General features: G+C 48.2%; 1 protein-coding gene across 2 annotated transcripts in view; it reads left to right on the top strand.

The window, feature by feature from the left end:
- Nucleotides 1-22,304, top strand: part of CAMKK1 (calcium/calmodulin dependent protein kinase kinase 1) — a 109,230-nt gene that overhangs the window by 2,130 nt on the left and 84,796 nt on the right. Inside the window, exon 1 of one of the 2 annotated variants that reach the window (XM_064467671.1) lies at nt 3,659-3,732. The exons of the other annotated variant lie outside the window; for it this stretch is intronic. The gene's annotated coding sequence lies outside the window, so the exon portion shown is untranslated. Of the gene's footprint in view, nt 1-3,658; nt 3,733-22,304 lie in introns of those variants that run through there. 2 annotated transcript variants of the gene reach the window in all.

The following is a 22,304-nucleotide window of genomic DNA, read 5'->3' as shown; positions in this document are numbered from 1 at the left end:
GTTTCCTGAGGCTACTGAAGGGTGTGTTAACCCAGTTGTTCATACCAGGCTCTCGAACTGTGGAAAGAAAAGCCCTGACTGAAAGCCAAGTCTTCTTGAAGTGTCGGTGCTGACCTTATAAGAGCCTTTATAGGTTCATTGCTACCCGGGAGCAGGGGAAGGAGAAACTTATTCTGTAAGAGGCTTGAGAAAAAGGCTGGGGCTGCTGGATGGCTTCTGTGGCTGTTAGCAGGGTGGTTTGGGTCTCCAGAGCGTGTATCTACGCAGCTGAGGGGCAGAGAGGATAGACCTGATGCAAATCGGGGCATGCCAAGCTAGTGGAGGGGAAAGGATGTGTGCTGGTGGGGAGCTCCGTGTGAGGATAGTGCCTGTGCTGGAGTTGTGGGAGGCAGTTTGTTTGATATCATCTGAAATCAATATGTGCAATTACTCTGCCTTGGGAGGATGCCTGGAGAGAGCATACCCATTACTGCCCTGAAGCGCAGGTGGAGTGTCGATGGGTCTGTTCAGCAGTGCAAAGCACTGCCAAGCACTGGGTGTAGGGGGGTGTAGGCTCTGCTTATGTGGAGGTTGTGCTTGGCTTCGGGAGTGTGAGGATGCCGAGCATATGGTGTTAGGCAGTGTAAGTCGGCAAAAGGTGGGAGGGAGAACGGTTTGTGCGAGAACAGCAGCAGAGCCCAGGTTTGGGCAGCATTGGGCTGCAGTAGGAGCTGTCCTGACTCCTGAGTGTGAAGGAGGGTGGGCAAACAAGGCTTCTGGGTGGGTTTTGACCCCCCCTCTGACTTGTGTGTGTGGGTGATTTCTTCCTGCCTGCCTCTGGCAGGTGCTTGCTTCTGCTCAGCCCTGCCACTGCTGCTGGAGTTTGGCAGTTGGTGATGGCAGGAAGCTGAGCCTGTCCCTTTGCTGAGGGCCCATGAGGAGGCAAGCCACCCCTTTGGCTTCTGGCCAAAAGTAAGGCCTGAGCTGTCAGTGTAAAAGCCAAGCATAAAGTTGGTAGGAGATAAAATGTTACTGCCTTGTGCCTTAAAAGGTAGAAAAACAGACACATCTGGTGAAAACTAGGTATGCAGTAACCCTTATCAAAATTCTTCCTCATATGCCTTTCTCTTTATGGTTTCTTCTCTGGTCTTCGGTCCTTTTATTTTTTTGGCACTGGATGTCACTTGCTTTGAGAAGCAAGCATCCAACATGCAGGGAGGTGACCCCATCATCAGAAAATATGTGGTTGAAGGAATGAATGTGGGTAGCTGGCTGTAAAGCGGTGGGGATGATTGAAGTGTATAGAAGCAGTTGTTGATGTAGTGCAGTCGTCATGGCAGATCTGAAGGTTAGTGATGTTTGTGACAAAGCGTCAAAGTACTGGGTACAGCAGATAAATGAAAGATATCAAATAATGTCATGTAGCCAAGCATGTTGCTGTAATTAAGACAGTGGTTAAGCTGTCTGAAATTTAAAGAGGAGAAATCCTGATAATTGGTAAATTGGGGTAGGATACTAAACTGAAGGATAATGGTGGGAAGAAGATGCTGTGACTTCATGGATGTGTGGGAGGGTGGCTGCTGATTTGTGGTGGTGGGTGAGGTGTAAGTATACATGAACGTTTCCAGCTCCTCAAACTCAGATGTTTCTCAGGCTTCTGTAGCTGGCCACAGGTGGTGACTTTAAGGACTGAGTCCTTAACCACAGATAAACACGCTCAGTTAGGGACATCTGCACCAGATGGGATGTTGCAGATTCCTTTGGAGGATGTTGCAGAATTGTCAAGAAACGGAGCTGCTCAGGCCTTGGGTGGCAGTGGTGGTCCTGTACCAGCAAGTGTAGTGTGCCTTGGGCCCAGAGCTGCCTGTCGTACACGTGGGAGCCCTTGGTGTTGGTCTGGGTGAGAAGTGGCACCTGGTGACAGGCACGGGGGAGAAGGGATGAAACCAGAGATATGGTGAAGCAGGGAGGTAGCTCATGGGCTCCTAGGGAAGACTTGTACCTTACTTCAAGGGTTGCTATGAATTAGCAAGTGTAGCATTTTTTTTTCTGGATTCAAACATCAGGGCTATCAAAAAATCCATCTGGAAATCTGACTCAGACTTTCCTGTTTTCCTAGTTTCTAGCTACTCTGTTGTTTTCCAATCTCTTTTTTTTCCCCGTACCCTATACAAATACAGTCATTTTATAGACTTTGTCATTAATTAATGGGCTGCAGTCAGGCAGCATAACTTGCAGTTCTAACTTGCTTAGAAATCTGCAGTCTGGATTTATTGGTCACTTTTCCTACTGGGTTAAGCCTTTAGAAACATTTTCCTGTTCCATTGCAGCCTTTTATTTTTGGCATAAGTGATATGGACTGAAACAGAAGTGTAAATATCTGTCATAAGTGTCAAGTACATGACACTGGAGGATTATTTTATTGCTTTCATGTGCTGGTGTCCCTGGATGGGGAAGTTCTCCTGAAAGGTCAAGACCCCTTGGGGACACAGCCTCTCAGTGGCCTGAGGCTTGCAGCTGAAAGGGAAGGCTGTCCCACGGCAGCTGGGAACTTCTTAGTCCAGAAACCTGCTGGTTTAGGGAGTGAACCTGGCTGAGTATGAAACTTGTATTTTATTTCTTGATTGCACCCAGCATATGAGCTGAGTCATGCCTTGTGGATAAAGGTGTGGTTTGTTGAGGACTTGTTTCTTTTGGGCTGCTTCCCTGGGCAGGCATTATTTTAGGGCAAGCACCTCTGAAATAGTTGTAGTTCCTTTGCCAGAAGCCATGTGGGATTAATTTAGCCTGTTTGACTCTGGGGTGGTTTCACTGCTTCTGCAGATTGGTGGCTGTGTTCAGGGAAGGCTGTGAAATGTTGTCATTAATTCTTCAGTATTGTTCAGAGTTTATGGTGAAGCTGTTAGCTAGTTAACATTGACTGCTCTAATTATTCTGGTGTGAGTGTAAACAGTGAGGCTGTGATGTGCCACTGTCTGCTGGAGCAGCACTTGAATATGTGTCTTTCTGAGATATAGGCATCCTTCCCTTTTCTCCTGTTCCCATGCTGGACTCTTTGCAGAGCACCATGTGTGTCTTGGACAAGCAGGAAGGCCATGGAAGTCAGCCTTCCTTTCTGCTGATAGTGGTGCTGAGTGGCAGCTGTTCCCCTGAGGTCAGTGGAGCCAAATTCATTACCTCACTTTTTGGCTACCTTCTGCAATTCCCCGTCTCCAGTAGTTTCCACTCACTCACACCGGCAGAAGTGAGGAGGACTATGTTCTTGCCTTTTCAGCTGGCAGCAGAGCCTGGGATTTTGATGGGAGTCTTTGCTGCAGAGCAGGGGTGGGGCAGAGGGGTCTGCATTAAGCCATCAGGAGTATAGAGCTGTGTACCAAGGTGGGAGAAAGAGCAGCTCCCTGAAACCTGCAGTTCCAATGAAATATGCCGTGAATGTATCTGGGGTGTGCTGATTGTTTTTTCTCAGCCAGATGGCTCCATAATTGTGTGACCTTGTGAGGATGAAGCATTAATGACACATTTTTGGATGGATGTTAGGTCCCTGTTCCCATGGGGAAACTGTGCAGGGCAAGGCTCCTGACTTTGCACAGTTATACAGATAACATTTTCTTCAGTTTCAGAGCTAAAAAAAATAAAAATCTTGTCTCCAGTATTCTTACTTTGCACAGGTTTCTGGTATGGCTGTTGAACTCTAAGCATGCTGTGTATAAGCAAGCAGACCCACAAGGCTTTCAATGGGAGAAGGATGATTTGGTATGTAGGATGTGAAATTAACACAAAGAATACTCATTCAGTTGTTTCCTCTGCCTACAAATTTCCTTGGTAACCTGGAGCTCCAGTTCACAGGTAGACCCAAACAATGAGTGCTTAGCATGGGTGTTAAAGGAGGAGCAGACATGAGGGGCTTAGGTGGGGTGGGAAAAGGAGGAATAAAGTTGCATTGTGGAAGCCCAGGCTGAGTAACACCTTCTGAGGATATGTTATTGTTGGATTTGTGACTATGGTCATACCAAGGGGTGTGAGATCATCTTACTGTAGTGACCTGGACTTTAGAGCCTATGGTTGCCAGTTTGCTACTGTACCAGAGCAGTGCTCTGCAGCCAGATGCTGCTGTCATCCTTCAGCTGTCCCTCTGTTGTGGAATGTATTAACTCAGACTGTTTTGCTGTTGATCCCTTCTAGTCATGAGAGACTTTATCATGGGTGTTTGTCTCTTCTCCCCCTGCCCCTACTCTAGGTAGTAGTTCAGGTTTCTAGTCTATAGAATAGACGTGAGTCCTAAAACCCCAAAAGGGCTGGTGAGGATAGGATTTTTTAATATGCAAGTAGTATGGGCACAGCCTCACAAAGCCCACAGTTGCAAGCTGTCACATCTACAGTAGATAAACCTGAAGGAATCAGGCAGCAGCAGGAAAAAAAAAGTGCGAGCACAGCTTTGCAGAGTACTGTGTGCATGCATACCTACCTGTGCTGGCTCTAATTACCAGCTCCCATGCTGTTCTGCTGCTGCACCTGGCTCTGTCAAGTTACTCTCAACTAGCTCCTGTCTTTGTGCTTCCTCACCACGCTACTGGCAACACACAGGCATCACTAGAGTTTTTCTCCTGCCTCTGGACCGCCTCACGTGCTCAGTGCTGCTGGTGGTTTTGGTCTGATCTGCTGCTCTGATGTGGGCTCTCAGAAATTGGGATGCTCAAAGGGACCCCTGCTAGAAAAGGATCTGTAGCTGTTGTTTCATGCTTGGGTGTCTGCTATCAGACCTTCCCTTCCCCTCATACAACCCCAGCACTTGGGTCCTTGCCTCTTTGTGGACAAGAGGCTGGAAGATGTGTGAGCTGCCTCCTTATTAGGAGCCTGGGATGGATGTGATCTGAGTATGAATCATAGCTCCATTAGGGAAGGAGGCTTCCTTGCTGCAACATGTGAAAACTGATTGATGGTAATATGAAAGAAAAAGGATGAATTTGACCCTCAAGGGAGTTGAGTGCTGCCTTGGAAGAGTGTATTCTGCTTCTTCAGAGCTTCCCTCCCTGTTTTCCTAACACCTGCTTCTGGTACTGCTGTCTGGGTAGCTCTGTTCTGTGGTATTATTTGTGCTGGAACCAAGAGTTTGGGTCTACTTGTACTAATGGTGTGCCGGCTTCAAGTGGCAGTATGAGGACAGAAGATTCATCCTCTGACCTTACTGACGAGATGCTTTGCTGAAGTCCAGACCGACCCTTCTGTAGCTGTCGGGTAGCTTGGCTGACAAAGGTAATGATATCTGAATTCTCCGAGCTCTGTGAGGCAGAAAGTAAAACAGACCTGAGATGAGGTGGTTTAGCCTTGCTGTGTCAGCACCTCATCCACAGGCTGAGAGGTGGGCCTGGAGGAGTGGAAGGTGTCTGAGTGCAGCTTGTCAGACCAACCCTTGCTGAGCAAAGAGGGAACAGAAACGTGTGCCTCTGCCTCAGGGCTGGGGTATGGGGTTACTGTATGCGTGGGGTGTGACTTGTTGGAACAGTGAGAACAAAGTCTAGTTCAGCTTGTCTAATGTGCGCAGCTCTGGCAGAGGAAAGGCTGGGGAAGTGTGAACATCTGAGGAAAGAGGCAGAAGGAAGGGTTTTATGCAAACTTGAGAGGGCTTGTATCTTTCTCTAGAGCGCTGTCAGGTCAGTCCAGTCGGTTCAAGGGTGCGATTTAGGCTTTGCTCACCATCGTCCTGTAGTAGTGGTCATGAACTTCGGAGCTCCCAGCTGGCAAATCAGGCTATGTTACTACTGTGTGCTTACATCTTAGAGATATTGGGCATCTCTTCAGCATGTTTCCACACTCTAATCAGGCTTCTGGTTTTTCCTTTCTCATACAGTATTGATATTAGCAGTGCTTGTAATTTGCCTTGAAGCCATAGTAAAAAGGAATGGTTTATTCATAGCAATTGCTGGGAGTCCATTCCGTAATATCATATTGATTTAAGTCAGACTGTGGAATGGAACTGGCATTTTTTGGTTAGTTTTCAGGGTTTGCTGTTTCCAAGGAGCCAAAAAGTGGTTATGCTCCACCTGAATGCCACTGTATCTGTCTGCCGTCCGGAATTATTGTCACAGATGCAAAAGGGCAAGATAAGATGATTCCCAGAGGTGGGGCATAAGTTCTTCTGTGGCATGTCCCCCAGCCACCAAATAAATGAGCAAAACCAGTACAGCTTTCCCCATGCTCTTCCAAACATCTGTCTGCTTGCCTCATTATTCCTTGTGTTAAGAGCATAAACTTCACAGTAGGGACCAGTGTTTTCTCTGTACAGCATCAGGCACAGGTGATAACTCTGTCTGAAATGCCACAGCAATGGAAAATAAGCCTCCAGATCTGAGTTTAAGAACTGCAGATGCTCTGGGGACGCAAGGTTTAAGGGCTGTTTGCTAGCTAAAGGGATGTCTCTGATTTGACTCCAGAGTAGCGTGTTGCTGGGGTGCCTTTGGTTCTGTGCCTGCCCCACTTGCCTGGGGAAGCCACCTCCCTTCATACCCAGAGGACCCTGGTGCTCACTGCTCGTGGGGCTGAGGCTGCTTGCCCTTGCTTTCTGCTCACAGTGGGTGCACCAACCTCCTGCTAATGGCATGGCTGCGATGCCAAGGTATACTTGAGTTTTTGCTGTGAGCTGGATAAAAACGCCAGGATTCACTGAGTGTGTGTTGTGGTTACTGCAAAGTGCTGAGAGTTTCATTCCACTAAGATCTTGTGGAGGAAAGGAAAACTTCCAGAGTCTTTAATATTCCATGTTCTTTAGGTATGAAGAAATATTTCCTTGGCCTGAAACATTCTTCTGCTGTGAAATCCATTCCAGTCTAAGACAATCAGTATCCTTATTTCCCTCTCTCCTCCCATGCCCCAGCTTCTCTTAACCTAGAAATGTGCTGACGCTTCACCATCAAACTGGTTTCTAGCATGTTAGGGAGCTCTGCAGAGTGTCTTTGCAAGTTGTCAGTGTAACTGCATGCAAGAGAAGAGGAAGATGGCTCTGAGTTGTTAATCTCCTGGGGAATTAGCTCTTCCTAGCTGATGGCTTTCTGAAAAAGTGCCTGACAGCTCTATCTGTGTGTATATGTTCCCCTCTAAAGGAAGGGTGTGGGTTTGGGGAGTCAATGAAGAAACATTTCATCGATGTGCTTTAATAAATTTATTTTGGCAGTGCTTTCTCCTGTAGAGAATCCCTGTCCCACCATGCAAGTGTACTGATTTGAGCCTCTTTGAAGCTGGCTGTTCCGCTGTCATGACCTGTGGATCACTTGGTGCCTCTGCAGTTCTTGTTCTACTTTCTTGGCAAGAGTCCTGTGCCTCATCCTAAGCCCCTTCCTGCTCCATTTTCCAGGAGGCTGAGCTGTCTATCAGTCTCTCATAAGAGGCTTGTTTCATCTGTGGGATTTCTGTGGTCCCCTGATCTGGTGGCAGGTGTGGCTCCTGAGGGGCAGGAGGCCTGAGTGAAGCACCCCTGTTTTTTCAGGAGCAGGTACAGGTGACTGCACTGTTCAGGATAGACTGAGCTTCTGCCAGCAGCTGAAGGCAGCTTGCTTCTACCTGGATAGTTAATACCTTGAAGCAGAGTCATCCCAGCCACTCCTTACTTGCTGACATTGAGAAGCAGCATTTCCAGCACTGACTTGGCTATTCCAAAGTCCTTGACCTCCTCTGAACCTTTCTGCAGCCCTGGTGTCTCCCAAGCTGAGCAGTGCTGGCAGTTGGGAACTCTGGCGTCCAGGCTGAGGCGCTTGCAGTCAGCCAGCTCTGAGGCAAATGGCAGGTCTGCTCTCCTGATAGCTTCCAACCTCACAGGGCCTGGCTCTTCCTGCCTTGCACAGGCCTATCCTCTGGCTAGACTGTTCTGTGGAGGTTCACCAGAGCCAAAGGCTTTGGGGATCAGCTGAGCAGCTCCTGGAGGCAGGCAGGAAGCTGAGAGCTGGAGCACAGGCTGCTGAGCAGGAGGGGTCATGGAGAAGCCTGCCCTAAAGGGACTCTGAAGATGCCCTGACGTCACTGTTAAGCCTGAACAGCCACAGCAACACTCAGTTGGGAACCTGACCTGCAAAAGCTGGAGCCTTAAAGAAAGTGACAGGAGTGAAACACCCCTCTGTTGTGGTGGAGACCTGGGCTATATGTCCTTGGGAATCCACACCTTCCTTGCCTTGTTCCCGTGCAGAGCTGGGGCTGCTGGGAGCACAGTACAGCTGCTGCGGTGTCTGTCACTGACCAGATGAAACTGGTTGAGGAGTAAGGGTGGTACCAGCAAAACCCCAGAGGCAAACCAGTCTTCTGATTGCTGGCTCACGTATTCTGAAACAGAGCTGGGTGCTCTCTGGGCTTGTCTGTGGGAGATACTTACAGTCGATCAGAGGCAGCCAACAGCCTTGCTGTTCTTCATCCCAGTCCCCATACCAGAACTGCCACAAGCTGTGATACTAGTAGAAGGGATGCCCACAGTGTCTGTGGGCTCCAGGTCCCTTCAGACTCCCCTGCAAACTGCAGTAACACCTCCCAGGCATCTGGGGTGATGTTGATGAAAGGAGGTCCCTTGCGTTAACACCAGATGAACTGCAGCTGCTCCTTCCCATGTGAAGCTGGAAGCTGTTGGGCTTGGCACACCTAGCACAGGAGCTGGGGAGCAGCTGCTCCTTCCCCCCGTGCCAGGCAGGTCCTGCATCTGGCTGTGCAGCGTATTAAACCAGACATGCTCTGATGATGGGGGTGGGCAGAGTCTCTCTCCTGTCAAACTATTTGTTCTGGCTACAATTTTGTCTGCTTGGAAACTTGTCACTTTTCTAGCCTTTCAAGCTCACCTCCCAGAGAGCATGGGAATTATAAGTATTTAGACACATAATAAGAATGATGTAATTAAAATCCTTAATTTTATTTTTCTTGTTTGAGTTTAATTCTTTTGATTTAAAGGGTGGTAGTAGCTAGTTGGATTCTGGGCCAGACTTGCACAGGCAGCTGGGGGGAAGGGACTGCAAATGAGCCTAGCCAGGAAACTGCACATTTAAATATAGTTCTTGGTAGGGTCAACAAAACACCCAAGGGAAAAATTAAGACTAAAACTTCTGCTGTAATGTGTTCATTTAGCTGCAGACATCATCTTAAGGGAAACAAAAAGGAAGCTTGGGAGCAAATTGAAGGGTAGGTGTCCCTTCGGCAGTGCATCTGTGTACTGCTGTACGCCTCTCCCAGGCAGTAGCATTCTTCTGTCCTCTGGGTTGGTTGGTGCATTGGCCAATTCCAGGAAGAAACCACTGAAGGGATTTTTGGGTTTGGGGGGGTGGGTTGGTGGTTTCACTGGAGGATGTAAATCCATAGTCCAGATAACACTATGGGGCTGTTACTAGCTTTGGCTGGGTCACAGTGTTCATCGGGTGGTAGGGAGATGGGACCAACCACCACCTTGTTGGTGTTGTGTGGGTTAATGGGGGATGGCTTTCCTTGCGAGGCTGCTTTCTTCCCAAATGCGTGGGTGGGGTGGTGATTCCCACTCCCATGGGTACTGACCGGATTCCCTGAAAGTGGGAAAGTGATTGGAGGTGGTGGCAGGAGGGGGTATTCTGCCTAAAGAAAGAGGATTTAGGGAAGCAGAGCACTGGATTTGTCCCTTTGGAAATCTGCAGCTTTGTGCTTTTCCTGTTGGGGCCTGTGGCCCTTTCAGCAGAGGAACAAGATCATTGTCCCTGCTGTGGACATGAGGAAAGCAGGGTGCAAGCAGCCAAAGCCTATGGTGCAGGACACAGCACATCTGGAGTAACCCTGGCTGAAGCCAGCACTGTTCTTGAGTTTGACTAACATGGGCGGTAGTTTTCCAGCCCCATTTGTCCCTCGATTCCTGTGTGACCGGTGGGATGTGTAGCAGAGCTCACCAACTCCTTGGTGGCACTTTAAGAACAGCCTGAATTAGTCCTTGGCAATTTTAATTCTCCTTCAGGCTAAGATAAAGAAATACTGCTGGTGATGGGGGGAGGGGAGATGCAGAAGAGCAGCTTGTTCTGTGTTTCCCAGGACCTCGGATCCAGCCCTCAGTGCTCTCCCTTTAGTTTTGACTATGTCCCCAGGGGAAGCCACATGCTCAGGGAGGCAGAGTTTGTCAGGAATGAGGCCTGATCCTACATCCCTCCCTCTCTGAGGGCTGCAGGGCGGTTGGCTGTTCAGTTGAGCGGGAATAAGTTTTCACAAAAGCTGTGGACCCCTGAAGGGGCAGTGGGGAGCTCATCATCCCGTCCTGCCTGCGGCTGAAAAAGCTCTCTGTGTCATGTTCCCTGGGCAAGTTTCACAGAGCCAAATTAAGAGCTCTGAGTCTTGTATTTGGGTGCCTTTAAGACCTGCTGGAGGCCTGTAACTGGATGACTTTCACCTTGTCACTTATAAATGGCACGCAGGAAATACCTTGGGGTCACAGAGAAATGGCTTAAACCTTGAACTTGGCAGGCTCCAAATCTGGAAGACAAATGAAAGAAAGCATTTAGGAAGGAGGAAAATGTCTTTTTTTGTCTCTTTTTTTTAATCTGGGAGTATGATTCATTCACTTAGTTGCAGATGCTGTATATTGTATGAACCTTTTGAAAAAAATCACACCTCAAAGTATAGCCCTGTGTCATTTGACAGGGTTTTCCTTGCTGCTGTTCCTAAACAGACATAGTAGGCTTGTTTGTGCAGGGGCCAGCTGGGGCTAGACTTTCATGGAAGTTCAGCACTCACTTAAATGCACTGGCCTTTTGGGGTTGGTTTCTTAAGCTCTCTTTTTAATAGCTGCTTTGATTATAAGCTCTTTGAGCCAAAGCTTGCCGTTCAGTGTGCCTTACAGCATTAAACACAGTGGGGCAGTGAGCTCTATATTAATTGGTGCTGTTGCCAGGCTATTGAAAAGTTCTAATAACCTGGCCAAATTTTCAAGTGCTGGTCTAGGCTCTCTGCCTGGACGTGAAAAAGGGAAAGCTAATTACAGTGTGAACCAAGGAGAACAGGCTGCCCTGAAGGAAATGTATTTAAGGTTCTCCTCAGGCCCCAGGTCAGCCCATGTCAAATCACAGCTGCATCAACTTCTGAATTTCTTCCTCCTTCAGTTAAATGACCACCAAGTGATTTCCTGCGAGTGTAACCATCTTTTATACCAAGAGAATGAATACTGGCTGTTTTCGCTAAATCTAAATAATAGACGTTGGGCTGGGATTGCAGAAGGAAATAGGACAGTTTCTTCCCTTGCTCTTCCTCCTTGCTCTGTAACACTGTACAGAGTGTTTGTGTTGGCTTCCTGCTGACCCTGTGTCAGGGTCTACCACGGGTGCCTGAACTTCCCTGTGTGGCTGGCAGGTATGGCAAAAATAGTGTTTTCTGTGCAGTGCTTGTCACGTTGCAGAGTTCAATTCCCCAGTGTTGTGGAGGCTAAAAAATAGAGGGTTTCAAAATGGTGGTAGATGAGTTCAGAGGTGCTCTCTCAGGGCTCCTCGAGTGACTGCTTGAAGCTGGGAGGTGCTGTCAGGAGGACAATCTCTAAACTTTTCCTGATTATCGTTACTACTTGTAAGCTCTTAATTTCTGCACCAGCACCCCTCCAAGCATCCACTACTGGCCCTGTCAGAGACAGAAATCAGGGCAAGGTGGATATGGGGCCTGCCTCAGTGTGGCTTTTCCTATAAATGATCTGCTGGCTTGTTTTCGAGAAGCTCTTGACCTACATCTCAAACTTAGTGCTGGTTCAGGAAGGAAGGAGCAGTCATGAGTCCATAATGCGTGAGTGCAGAGTTTCATTGTTGTCTCTTGCACCTCCTTCTCAAGGTGGGAGGTCTTGGTGTCAGCTGGGGCCAGAACCATGTAAATCACAACTGTAAAAAGAAATGTATTCAAATTTTTTCTAACCTGGTTTCTTTCTGAAACCAGACCTTATGTGTATCTCTCAGTCCTGTCTCCCACCCTGCTACCCATCAGCTTCTGGAGCCTTTGTTCTCCTGGACCCAAGTGTCTCACAGTGGTTAAGGCTTCAAAGGTGTATTGTTACAAGCTTTCATGGAACTGGATGGCTGGGTGGAGGGGGAAGATGTTATGGTGAGGGACTCCAGTCGTTCGTTCTGGTCATCCCAAGACAATGTGACTTCATGTTGCTTTTCTCATCTTCAGTCTTTTTCCTGCCACCCTTCTAGTGCTATTCTTTCTCTTTGCCCGCCTGTGCTGCTCAGTCCTGAAGGATCCTTGTCCTACGATCTCTTCTGAGGCTGAGCTGGAACAGCTCCAGTTTGGGGCTGGGCTACTGGGGTGCAGTGCTGGTCATAGCTTGGGTTGTTTTGGAGGAGCAGTGGGGCAGTGATGCTGGGACATGTGGAGACTGAGCCTCAGAGCTCCTGCGTGCTTTCGGTGATGGGCAGAGAGCTTGGGGGGACCAGCACGTTGGAGGTCCAGAATGCAGGTAGCTTGCCTGATCACAACTTATTACAGAAGCCTTAACTCCAAGAAGGCACTGTAGATGGTCTGTCTTGGACTGTGGGCCCCAGCCATTCTGAGACAAATTTTTCCCTTTAAAAGTTCACGTGGAGAGTAAATATGGAAAAGAGAAATCCCTGAAAGATAAATAATCATACATCTTCAGCTGGACACAGCTCCCCAGGAAACAGATTTTGTAGTGCTCTTTTTAACACTTCATCATCCTCCAGCGGTCCTTGGGCAGGCAGCGATGAAGCCATGTTGCACGGAGGAGCCTCTTCCTAGATGCTGTGCTTCGAGGTCGGAGTGAACTGAATGGTGTTGGATCCAGGCTCAAGTTTATCGGCATGTCTTAGATCACAAACTGTTGGAGTCGGTGGGACGTTTGCATGTGGGTGAGGAGTGGGCAAATGCGGTTTGACTTGGGTGCTGGCTAATAAAGAGTGTAGCACAGAAAATAAAATCCTCAGAGGAGATTTAATAACTGGGGAGAATAATTGTAAAGTACTTCAGAATATTAACCAATGGCTGAATGTGTCTAATTAGCTTAATGAAGCTGGGTGGTTGGGTTCTTTTTTAATCAAACAGATGGGCAAAACATTATGCACAAAAAATGAGATCTGAATACAATGAACATGTTTAATTAGCAAATAAAAGACAGAGGAAGGGTTTGTTTTTCAACTTGAGAAGGGAGAGATTATTCTTCACTGAATGCTGGAAAAGAGCCTTAAATGTCATGGTTTCTCAGAAATCTGATTGTTAAAATTATTGTTTGTGATGGCTCGGGTGTTTGAGGGGGGAGTCAGCCCGGGGCTGGGCGCACCTGTGGGGAGGTGAGGGGGTGCTGGTGGCAGCAATGCCTCGCCAGCCCCAGCAGTGCTGCAGCAGCAAGGAGCAATCCGTGGCTGCTGTTGTGGGTTGGATTCCCCAAGGGCAGACTCAGTAGCAGTAATACTGCTTAACCCGCTGCTGCAAAGCCTTTTACCTAAGTGTTTATATGTGATCACCTCTGTTTTGCAGAAGGGGAAAGTGAGGAAGCAGTAGCCTGAGGTTAAGCAGGGTGTCAGTTCAGTGTCGAACATATGGTGCTGGTCAAGGTGCCCTCAGTATTCAGGACATCTGCGGAGTGTTTCCCTTGTGGCCTGTGCTTGCGTTGTCCGTGCCTGGAGTTCTGGCAGCCACCCACATGTAATGCTGCTGGCCCTGGTCAATAAGATCAATTCCTGCATGGCTTTTGCTGGCCTTGCTGCAGTGCTGGCTCCCCTCCCTGTTGGTGCCCATTACAACATGCACGCTCTCCTGCTGATCTGTCTAACCAGTTTTGCTGTGCCGTGGAAACTTGGTGCAAATCAATGCCTTGCCTCCAGACAGGAGAGACGCCTCTCCATATGAACCTCGAGTGCTTGTGTAGGTGTGTAATGTAGATCTGTAGTATTTGAGTCTTGCCAAGGCTGGCAGCCTTTGCTCCAGTCTAATATTATAAGCTGAACAAGCCATTTTGATATTAAGCCTATAATAATAACACCTTGTAACTAAAGAGTATGTTTTTCCCCATTGGTGGATTACTCAGCTCTGTTCTTTTGAGGCAGTGTTTAACAAAAGCAGAGACTTTCCCAGACTATATTTAATTAAACAGCACTCAGATCTCTTCCGCTTCATTTCGATGCTGTGACTACAGTCACATCTCTGGGGCAGTTAGAAATGGAGCTTGTCCTCTGCTCGCACACAGGCCAGGCGGGTCAATGTCTCCTGCCCACATGTGCCTGTCCAGATGTGCCCAACAGTGTGCTAATCCTGGAGGGGCTCATGTATTTAGGGACCCACAGACTGTTCTTTAGTATGATGGGTAATATGGCGCTTGTCAGCCTCTGAAGCTGGATGTGGCCCATTCAAGTGGCAGCTCAACTAACGTGCTTTGCATTACAACTAAGATTTGGGGTCCTAATTTCTACCTGTTTAATTTTTCGTGGCTAAGGTAGGTATAGGAACATTTGGAGTATCATGGCTTGATTATCAGCAGTTAGATGGAAAGTGAAGACTTTAAATTAAAGGCTTGTTTTTTCTGTCTTAGAAGGTATCTGTGAGCAGATGGTGATGTGCTCTGGTTTTGCTTATTGTTGCAGATTATTTGCCAGATAATTTTTCTGACTAATCTTTTGGCCTGTAGACTGTTTGAAATCCTGGAGTCAGGTTTCTGGTAAAAAAACTTGTGTTTGCAAATTCTAAAATCTGTTCCTGTGCTTGCTTGGTGATGTCACTGTGAGCAGGCGACTTCGCTCTCGGTGGCAGATGCCCTCTGCTCCGTGGGAGTGGGGCAGCTCCTAAAGCAGAACCCCCCTCCCAGCGGCAGAGTGGGAAGTTAGCACCTTCATGCCCAGTTTTGGGTTTATTTTATTTTAAAGCATAGTGTGGCTGAAGTCCTAACAGCATCCTCAGCATCAGTACTCTCATACTGACCTCCCCTGAGGTCGCGTTGCTGTTTCATGTGGCATGGAAAGGAAGCAGCCCTGCTGATAGAGCTTGTGTTTTGTGCAGGTGGTGTTGCATGACTCCACGAGTGACTTGCCTGCATATAGCTGGGCACGACGCTGGTAGCAGCACTGGTGGGGGTACTGCAGCCACCGGCACAGCTCTCCCTCTGCTGAAAGGCTGCTGTGATTTTATTTTTTTTTAATTATTATTTTTTCTCTCATCTCTTGCCACCTCTCCCCTTTAAAAAAAAAATTTCTTGGATGTCTTTGGAGAGCTGGCTATGGTAACTGCTTGACTGATTTATTCTAGTATTTAACATTTACTGGATTTACATAACAGCCAAACAATCTGTTTCAGGAGTTTAATATAAACCCAACTCTAGTGAGTCACATCCATGTTAGCAATAATGCAAAGAGAGGCAGCTGGGGGAGTGAGGAGGTGACTTTTTCTGGGTTTCTGCATGGGAATATCTGGCTGCCTGAAATATCTCTGACACCTCATAGCTGAGTGGTGCTGCCAGTTTTCCTCTGCTATCAGGGAGTTGTTCTGAAACTTTGAAAGAGCAATGGGTGCATCACATCAGTGCTCCAATTGCTGATCCCAGCCGAGCTTCGGGGCATTTCCAGAGGTACCCAGGCAGTGCTGCGTGTCCCTGGCACTCCACGGCCTCATGGTGTGTTAGGTACCTTTACCTGGTGTGTGTATGTATGTTTGAAAGAGATGGAGGGTAACTATGAGAGTTGCAACATAGTGCCTGTAGTGATTTGCTGCTTGCTTTTTTCAATTAAAAAGCATGTAGCCTTTGTTCGTGCCAGAACATTGTGGACCAGGTCCTTAAGGCCTGCAGATCACTGCAGTAGCAAGCAGGATGCTGATGCGTACCAGTGGGCATCCCTGCTCTCTTCCTGGGGGCCAGTTGCACCAACCCATGTGTGGGGTTTGGGGGCTGGAGTGGATCTGAGCCCAGCTGGGTGAGAGCTGGCCCTGTGCAGTCACAGCAAGATGGCACAGCAGTCAGGGTCTCCCTGCTCACCTAGCTCATGCCTGGGCAGGGCTTGTTCCTTGGGGGCAGCAGGAGTGAGATACATCAGGGGAGTCCCAAAGTGGGGCGCATAACCTGCTGCTTCAGGTCCTATCCAGGCAGGATAATATGGGGACTCCGTCCGTTGTCTCATACAGCTGATGAACGCAGCAAACCTCTGGAGCACCTCTGCTGTGGGCAGCCTGGTCCTCCCTGCTCCGGAGGCTCTGTCACCTGGGTAATGGTGGGGTTGTAATGTGGCCAAACAAAAACGGGTCTCCAGCTTGAGTTGTCCTTCAGGAAAATCCAGAGCAAGAGACTGCAGAAATGGAATAGCTGGGTTTGTGTTGCTGCCTGTGTTAAAGGTTGTCTGTTCAGCTAACAGCTTCTCTTGCTGCAGCTTGCTTATTTGAATTCTTGTCTTTAGAATGGAAAATAAATGCTGGCTGATGAGATCCATTACAGCACTAATTTTAGAGCATGTCAAACACTAGGAAATTGTTTTCAACCTCCAGTTTCATTTCTCCTTTATTTCCCCCTCTATTTGTGAAAATTGCCTTTGTCATTCTAAATGTCCGGTGATGTCCTGCGCACTGGTATCTTCAGGCATTCTCCTTCCAGCCCTCTTTTCTGATAGATTTTCATTCAGCCACTTGGCACTGCTGTCATAAAAGCTCTGTCTGGGGCTGCGGGCAGCGTATTGGCACGATGCAGGCAGTGAGCGCTTTACCAGCTGCTGTGGGGTGCCAGCAGAGCCCCCTGCAAGGCTGGGGGGGAGCAGGAGAGGCAGCATCAGAGTGGAATTTCTTATCCTTGGACACCCAAGGCTTTGTAGGTCTTTCCAGCTCCGCCCCGGCCTGCTTTGTTGATGAGGAAGAGGGAAAATATGAATTTCCCTCTGGTCTGCTGAAGAGTTTAGGAAGCAGTCACAAAGCTTTGGTGTTTGTCCTTGGCACTAATGAAAACCTGAGTCGTTGCTCAAGAGGATGGAGCAGGCAGTGAGTTAGGAATCAAAATGCTTGATCAACGCCGGAGGGAGATTTTTAAAACATGATGGATTTTCATTGGCTGGAAGCTTGCTCTGGTTTGAGAAGAGCCTGGGTGTTTAACTGGTGGTCTCCTTTGAAACCTTCAGGGTGGCTGCAGACACCAGTGCTTCATTTAGCACTGTTCCTTACTCGCAGTGTTTAGCAGAGTCTGACTGAGCGCTAGATTAAAGTTGGTGGCAAAAGTCCAATGGTTTCACCCCATGCAATTTTCAGAAGCTCTCTGAATACGTTTCATGAGTTTGGCAACCAGACATCCCTCATGGCAGCTGCTGTGACCATTAGCAGACGGATTGCTGAAAGACTTGGTGCCTGCCCTGAGGGGGGCTTTGAAAGCCTTCCCTCTCCTGCCCCCAGTTCTCTCGCCCTTCTCTCATCTGGAGAGCCCAGTCTGCTGGCAGCTGGCGGTGGATGTATCCCTCGAAGAGCTGTCTCTTGTCTTGGCTTCTTGTGCCAGAGACCGGGGGAAAACTCCCTATTCCTAGCAATTATCATTTCATGCCTTCCCCAGGTGCGCTCTGAGCCCTGCGGCTGCTTGAGGTGTCAACCCACGGGAATTCGGCAGCCGAATGTCTTCATAGTTGGCCTTTGTAAACGTGGCTGAGATAAACCCTTTACTGAACTAAATGCAGTAACAGCTAATCCCTTGGAAACAGTCACCTGGGCCCTGCGTGATGAAAAGAGGCTTTGCTGCTCTGATTAACAGCACTGGCAAGAACATTAACTCACTTTTCTTTGGAAATGAAAAGCACCTCTCCAGGAGAGTTTAAGGGATTAGGTACCAGATGGAATATTAAGGTAGGGTTTTTTGCACCTTCCTTCTAAATATGTAGCTTAAAAGCCCTTTCAGCCCTGATGGGATGGGTGATTACGGCTGAGCATCCCCATGCTGTGGCAGAGAAGAGAATCAATGTGGCGCAGAGGCCAGCGCGAGACCGGTGTCACCCAAGGAGCTTCCCTGGGAGGACGGCAGTGGTGAGCAGCTTCTGGCACCAACTGCCTATGCTGGGGTGTCATGCAGAGCGCCAGGGCTTAGTATTGTAAATTAACCCCGTCAGACTGGCCAACCCCCGCCTAAAGGGCTGAAGGTTATTTAAGCCCTGCTAAGAGCCAAATGACATTGACCTTTTCCAACCCCTTCTTTAGCAAATGCCGAAGGCTGTGGAGAGCTTTCCAGCTGTTTTGACAACTCCGCTTTCCTTTTTGGGGGAGATTTTCACCAATTTCTTTTTTTTCTTAACATAATACTTGGTTTCAAAAGACTAAACTAGAAATTCTATCTAAATGAAAAGCCAAGTTCTTGTACTTCAGTGAAGGCTGCTTTGGGCTGTATTTCTTAGGCCAGGCTTTTATCTTGATGCTGGTTTCCATGAGGCTGCATGCCCAAATTCTGCCCTGGCAGGAGTGCTGCCTGACCAGCGAGCATCACATGTGATGCTTGCTGATGAAGGCTGTTGACCAGCAGCCTGTCTGGCTGAAAGGATTAAAACAGGTGTATAAAATTTGTCTATGAAATAATGTAAGATTGAGAAAAGATTAAACACTTCTATTAAGTGTTTGTTCAGAGCAGGTTTGAATTCTCAAAATACTTCCAAAATCCCGTTACCTTTCAACCTGTCTTTCTCCTACTGAATTTGCTATTTTAAGTAAATAGGACAGAGTTAGCTCAGGAGGGAAAAGACACAAATGTCACTGTTCAAAGCATGCTTTACTGGTTAGGTATTTATGGGGGACGTTCAGGAAATGAGCAAACACTTGAAAGTATATGTATTATTGTAGCTGATTAATTACCACTTGAAACCTTCTGGTTGGTGTTATGGCTTCGTATTCTCTTCACCAAGCAATGCTCCAGCAATGTATATGCTGGCATTTGTCCCAGTTAAACATTGCAGGAGATGAAAGTGCTGCAGTTGATCTATGGACAGTGGGAGATGACAGCGTCGCCCTTGGTGCAAGCACCAGTGGAAGTGAGTGACATCTGCAAGTAGATGGGACCGGTGAGACACTTGGTGATGGCTCAGTCCTCCCAGCCCCAGGAGCTGATGGCCCCATTTTGGGGAGAAGTAGCAAGGTGGGGTTCATGTGATGAAGTAATGACAGTCAGGAGTAAAACTTGGCTGTAAAGAATCAGGTGGCCAGCACAGACCTGGGCTCCCTGCTTCTACAGCAGTGATTCTTCCTCTGGACTGGAATAGAGAAGTGCAGCGCAGTTGCTTGAAAAAAGGTGACTCTTACCTGTCCTAGTTGTGCTGCTGGTTCTGAATGCATGGGCTTGCAGGGCACACTGTGCAGCAACCTGCTGGCTCCACATTCTCCCTGGACTCGCTGTAAGACTGTGCGCCATCATCTCTCCTCCTGCCCGGGTTCCTGAGCTGTGGCTGGAAAACCTCTTTAATTCATGTGAAGCCCTGCCAAAGCACTGGGTGAGCAAAGCACAGATCCCATCCAGCGGTTCTTCCCTAAGCAATACATGCTCTTAAGCATATGCTTAGCTCTAACAAGACCTAAGCAAATAAGGCAATGTGTTGAGGTTGTTATTTAGTTCTCGTCTGCACATCTGGAAGAATAATATGATCAAAACACAGTGGAAGGGGTGGTGAGACTTCCTCTGCCTTCAGCAAAGTAGATGCGGTGCTCAGTTGCAATGGGAGGAATCCCCTTGGCTATTGTTAGTGGAGCCAGAGGTGGGCCCTTTCCTCCAGTGTCGGCCATCCCCACGGGGATACGCTCGTTTAACCCTTCTGCAAAAAAGAGTTTGCAGAATGCTACAATCAGAAAAGTTCCTTAGTCAAATGACTCCTGCAGGAGAGGAGTGAGGGGGCCTGGAGAGGAATGGAAGAGTCATAAAAGAGATGGAGGAAAATGCTTTTTAAGGAATGAATAATTTTTGGTGCAGAGGCGGCAGCGTTGTATTTAATTCTAATTTGGGGATTTTTGGGAGCGCGTGATTGACGCCCAAGGAGGGGTGCAGGATGTTGTTTCTCAGCACGCTGTCATTCCCACACTCTGTTTACCTGTCAGCACTCCCACAGAGACTTCTCTCTTTGGATGCCATTAAGCCATTTCCCACAACACACCCCTGCAGCCTCTCCCAGAAGCTGGCAGCGCACGAGATGCCCCGTCCAGTCCCTGCAGCTGCGGGGAACCACTTTGGGCCTGTCCTTTGGCTTGTTTTTCTTGGCTGTGCCTTTGCACTGGTGAGCAGGAGCCTTCCTGCTGTAAGTGGCATCTGTGGCTTGCCACTGACAGGCTGGGCACAGCCCAGTGCTGCCCAACCCTGAGCCGGCCGATGGCCCATCAGCTCCGGGCTCGCTCCTGCCCATGCGACGTGGTTTTCCCTACCTTGCATACAAGCATCCCCAGCTCTCCTCTGGCTGTCTGGGGAAGGACTAGCTCTTGTTGTATGTGGGTTTGGTGCCTCGCCTGCAGCAGCACGGGTCCCCGCACAGCATCATGCCCAGACCCTGCTGGGTCAGGGGAAGCAACACTGCCACTGGGGCTCCTTCCTGTCCCATACTGGCCTTCCTCAGGAGAGGAGGGACTGGCAGTCCTACCCTTATAAAAAGGGCAATTAAGAGGTTTGTTTTGCTGCAGTGTAAATTTCAGTCAAATTCTTCCTCTTGGCCCTGTCCCCTTAATTAAGAGTGTGTATGTTAAGTGCTGTGAGCCTGAGCAGAGTCTTACTGCAAAGTAAACCTAGGGCATGGGACTTAGGTGAGTCTTTTATTGCTCCTGTACAGGGATTATGCTAATAACAGCAGCAGCGATTGAACCCAGTCCCTGATGAGCTTTCCAAGAGCCTGATCAATCTGTTTAACAGTGGAGCTGGGTTTTTGTTTTGATCTTTTTTGATGAGAGTTAAATTTTTGTCCCTTTCACAGTAGCTGTGGATCGTGTAAGGATAGCTTTCTGAATTAGCTTTCTGAAGTAATGCTTTCTGAATTAGCTTCAGGTTTATCTGTATCTATTATGTTAAGGGTTTGCAAGAGCACCCATCACCATGGCATCAGAATGCTTCCTATTCCAAAAATGCTTGATAGAAACAAACATACACGTGTGCACACGCTTTTTTGGTCTGTTGGAAAGTGCAAAGACATTCTGCTGGAAGATCATGTTTTTGCATTATCGTATTCCCCAAATAGTTAGCTTTGCAAATAGCTCTTCTTTGCTCATGCTGGTATTATGGCTCTGGTCCGCATGGCACTGAAGAGAGAGAGAAGCTCACCTTTCCAATGAGCTTTCGACCAGACCCTGTACAAGCAGAATTTTGCATTTCTGTTACTTACAGTTCATACTGTGGGGATGGTGGGGCAGAGTCCTGTCGCGCTGGTGCTGTACAAAGAAAGTTGGTGACAGACCCAGACTCAAACTTCTTGTCTAAAGGTCAAGATATAGCAAGGGAGAGGGGAGAAGGGTGGGGAAGCAGGGGAGAAAGCACAAATTTTTAGCCAGTCAGACTGGTGTCTCCCCTGGGCAAGCCACACATGCTCTGGCTGGCTTTGACTTTCTGAAAAATACAGCAGCAGTATGGGGAAGCAAGATATTTAAAGTGGAGATGCAGATGTTGAAGGTAACAGGATTTAAAGGCTGCATGGCACAAAATACAATGTGACATAGAGCTGGAAGAACCAGGCTACGCAACGTGCACTCAGAGAAATGTTCCACTATTTGTAGCAAAGGCTTCTTCCTCTCTTGATTTCACCTCTTTTTGAATGCACTCAGTGATTGCTTTTCATGTATGAATGCTTGTAAAAATGGAGCTCCCTAAACATATGGGAAATGCTTGTACGAGTTAATGACTTCAGAGGGCTCTGGTTGTTTAAAAACAGAGTGGTGATGAAGTTGCCTTGGCTGCAGTTGGCAGTCCTCTGCGGAGCAGATCCGGTGCCGGCAGGGGCACAGCACGGTGGTGGCTGCGCACAGCTCCATCCTTGGGGAGTTTGTCGTTACTGACTTTAACACGCTACGGCGGGATGGGAAGAAGTCTTCCCAGGGAGTGAGAAATCCATGGGAAGTGCTAACCTCTCTGGGATTTGCGCTGTCACAGAGCAGAGGGTGAATGAAATATCACCAGTGATTTCCAGTTGGAGCAGGATGAAACTCTTGGCCTGAAACCAGGGGCTTGTAACGGGTGAGTCTTTATAAAAAGTGCTTTATTCTGGGTGTTTTCCTACTCCTTTTTTGCTCTGCAGTCCCCTTTGAATTCAGCTACCAGGAAAGAGATCTGCATCAGTGTGTTGCTGGTTACCCCGGAGGCAGACCTGCCTTGCCCGCAGGTTAGATGCAAACAGCTGAGGGAATATTTCCAGGGGTGAGACTGTCCTTACATCTCTGCAGCAGACTCCTTGAGAAAGGGATTA

This window comes from Phalacrocorax carbo, chromosome 17 (genome assembly GCF_963921805.1).
Source record: "Phalacrocorax carbo chromosome 17, bPhaCar2.1, whole genome shotgun sequence".
Classification (NCBI taxonomy): domain Eukaryota; kingdom Metazoa; phylum Chordata; class Aves; order Suliformes; family Phalacrocoracidae; genus Phalacrocorax; species Phalacrocorax carbo.
Note: the sequence above shows the minus strand (reverse complement) of the source record. Positions and strands in the feature narration are given on the sequence as shown.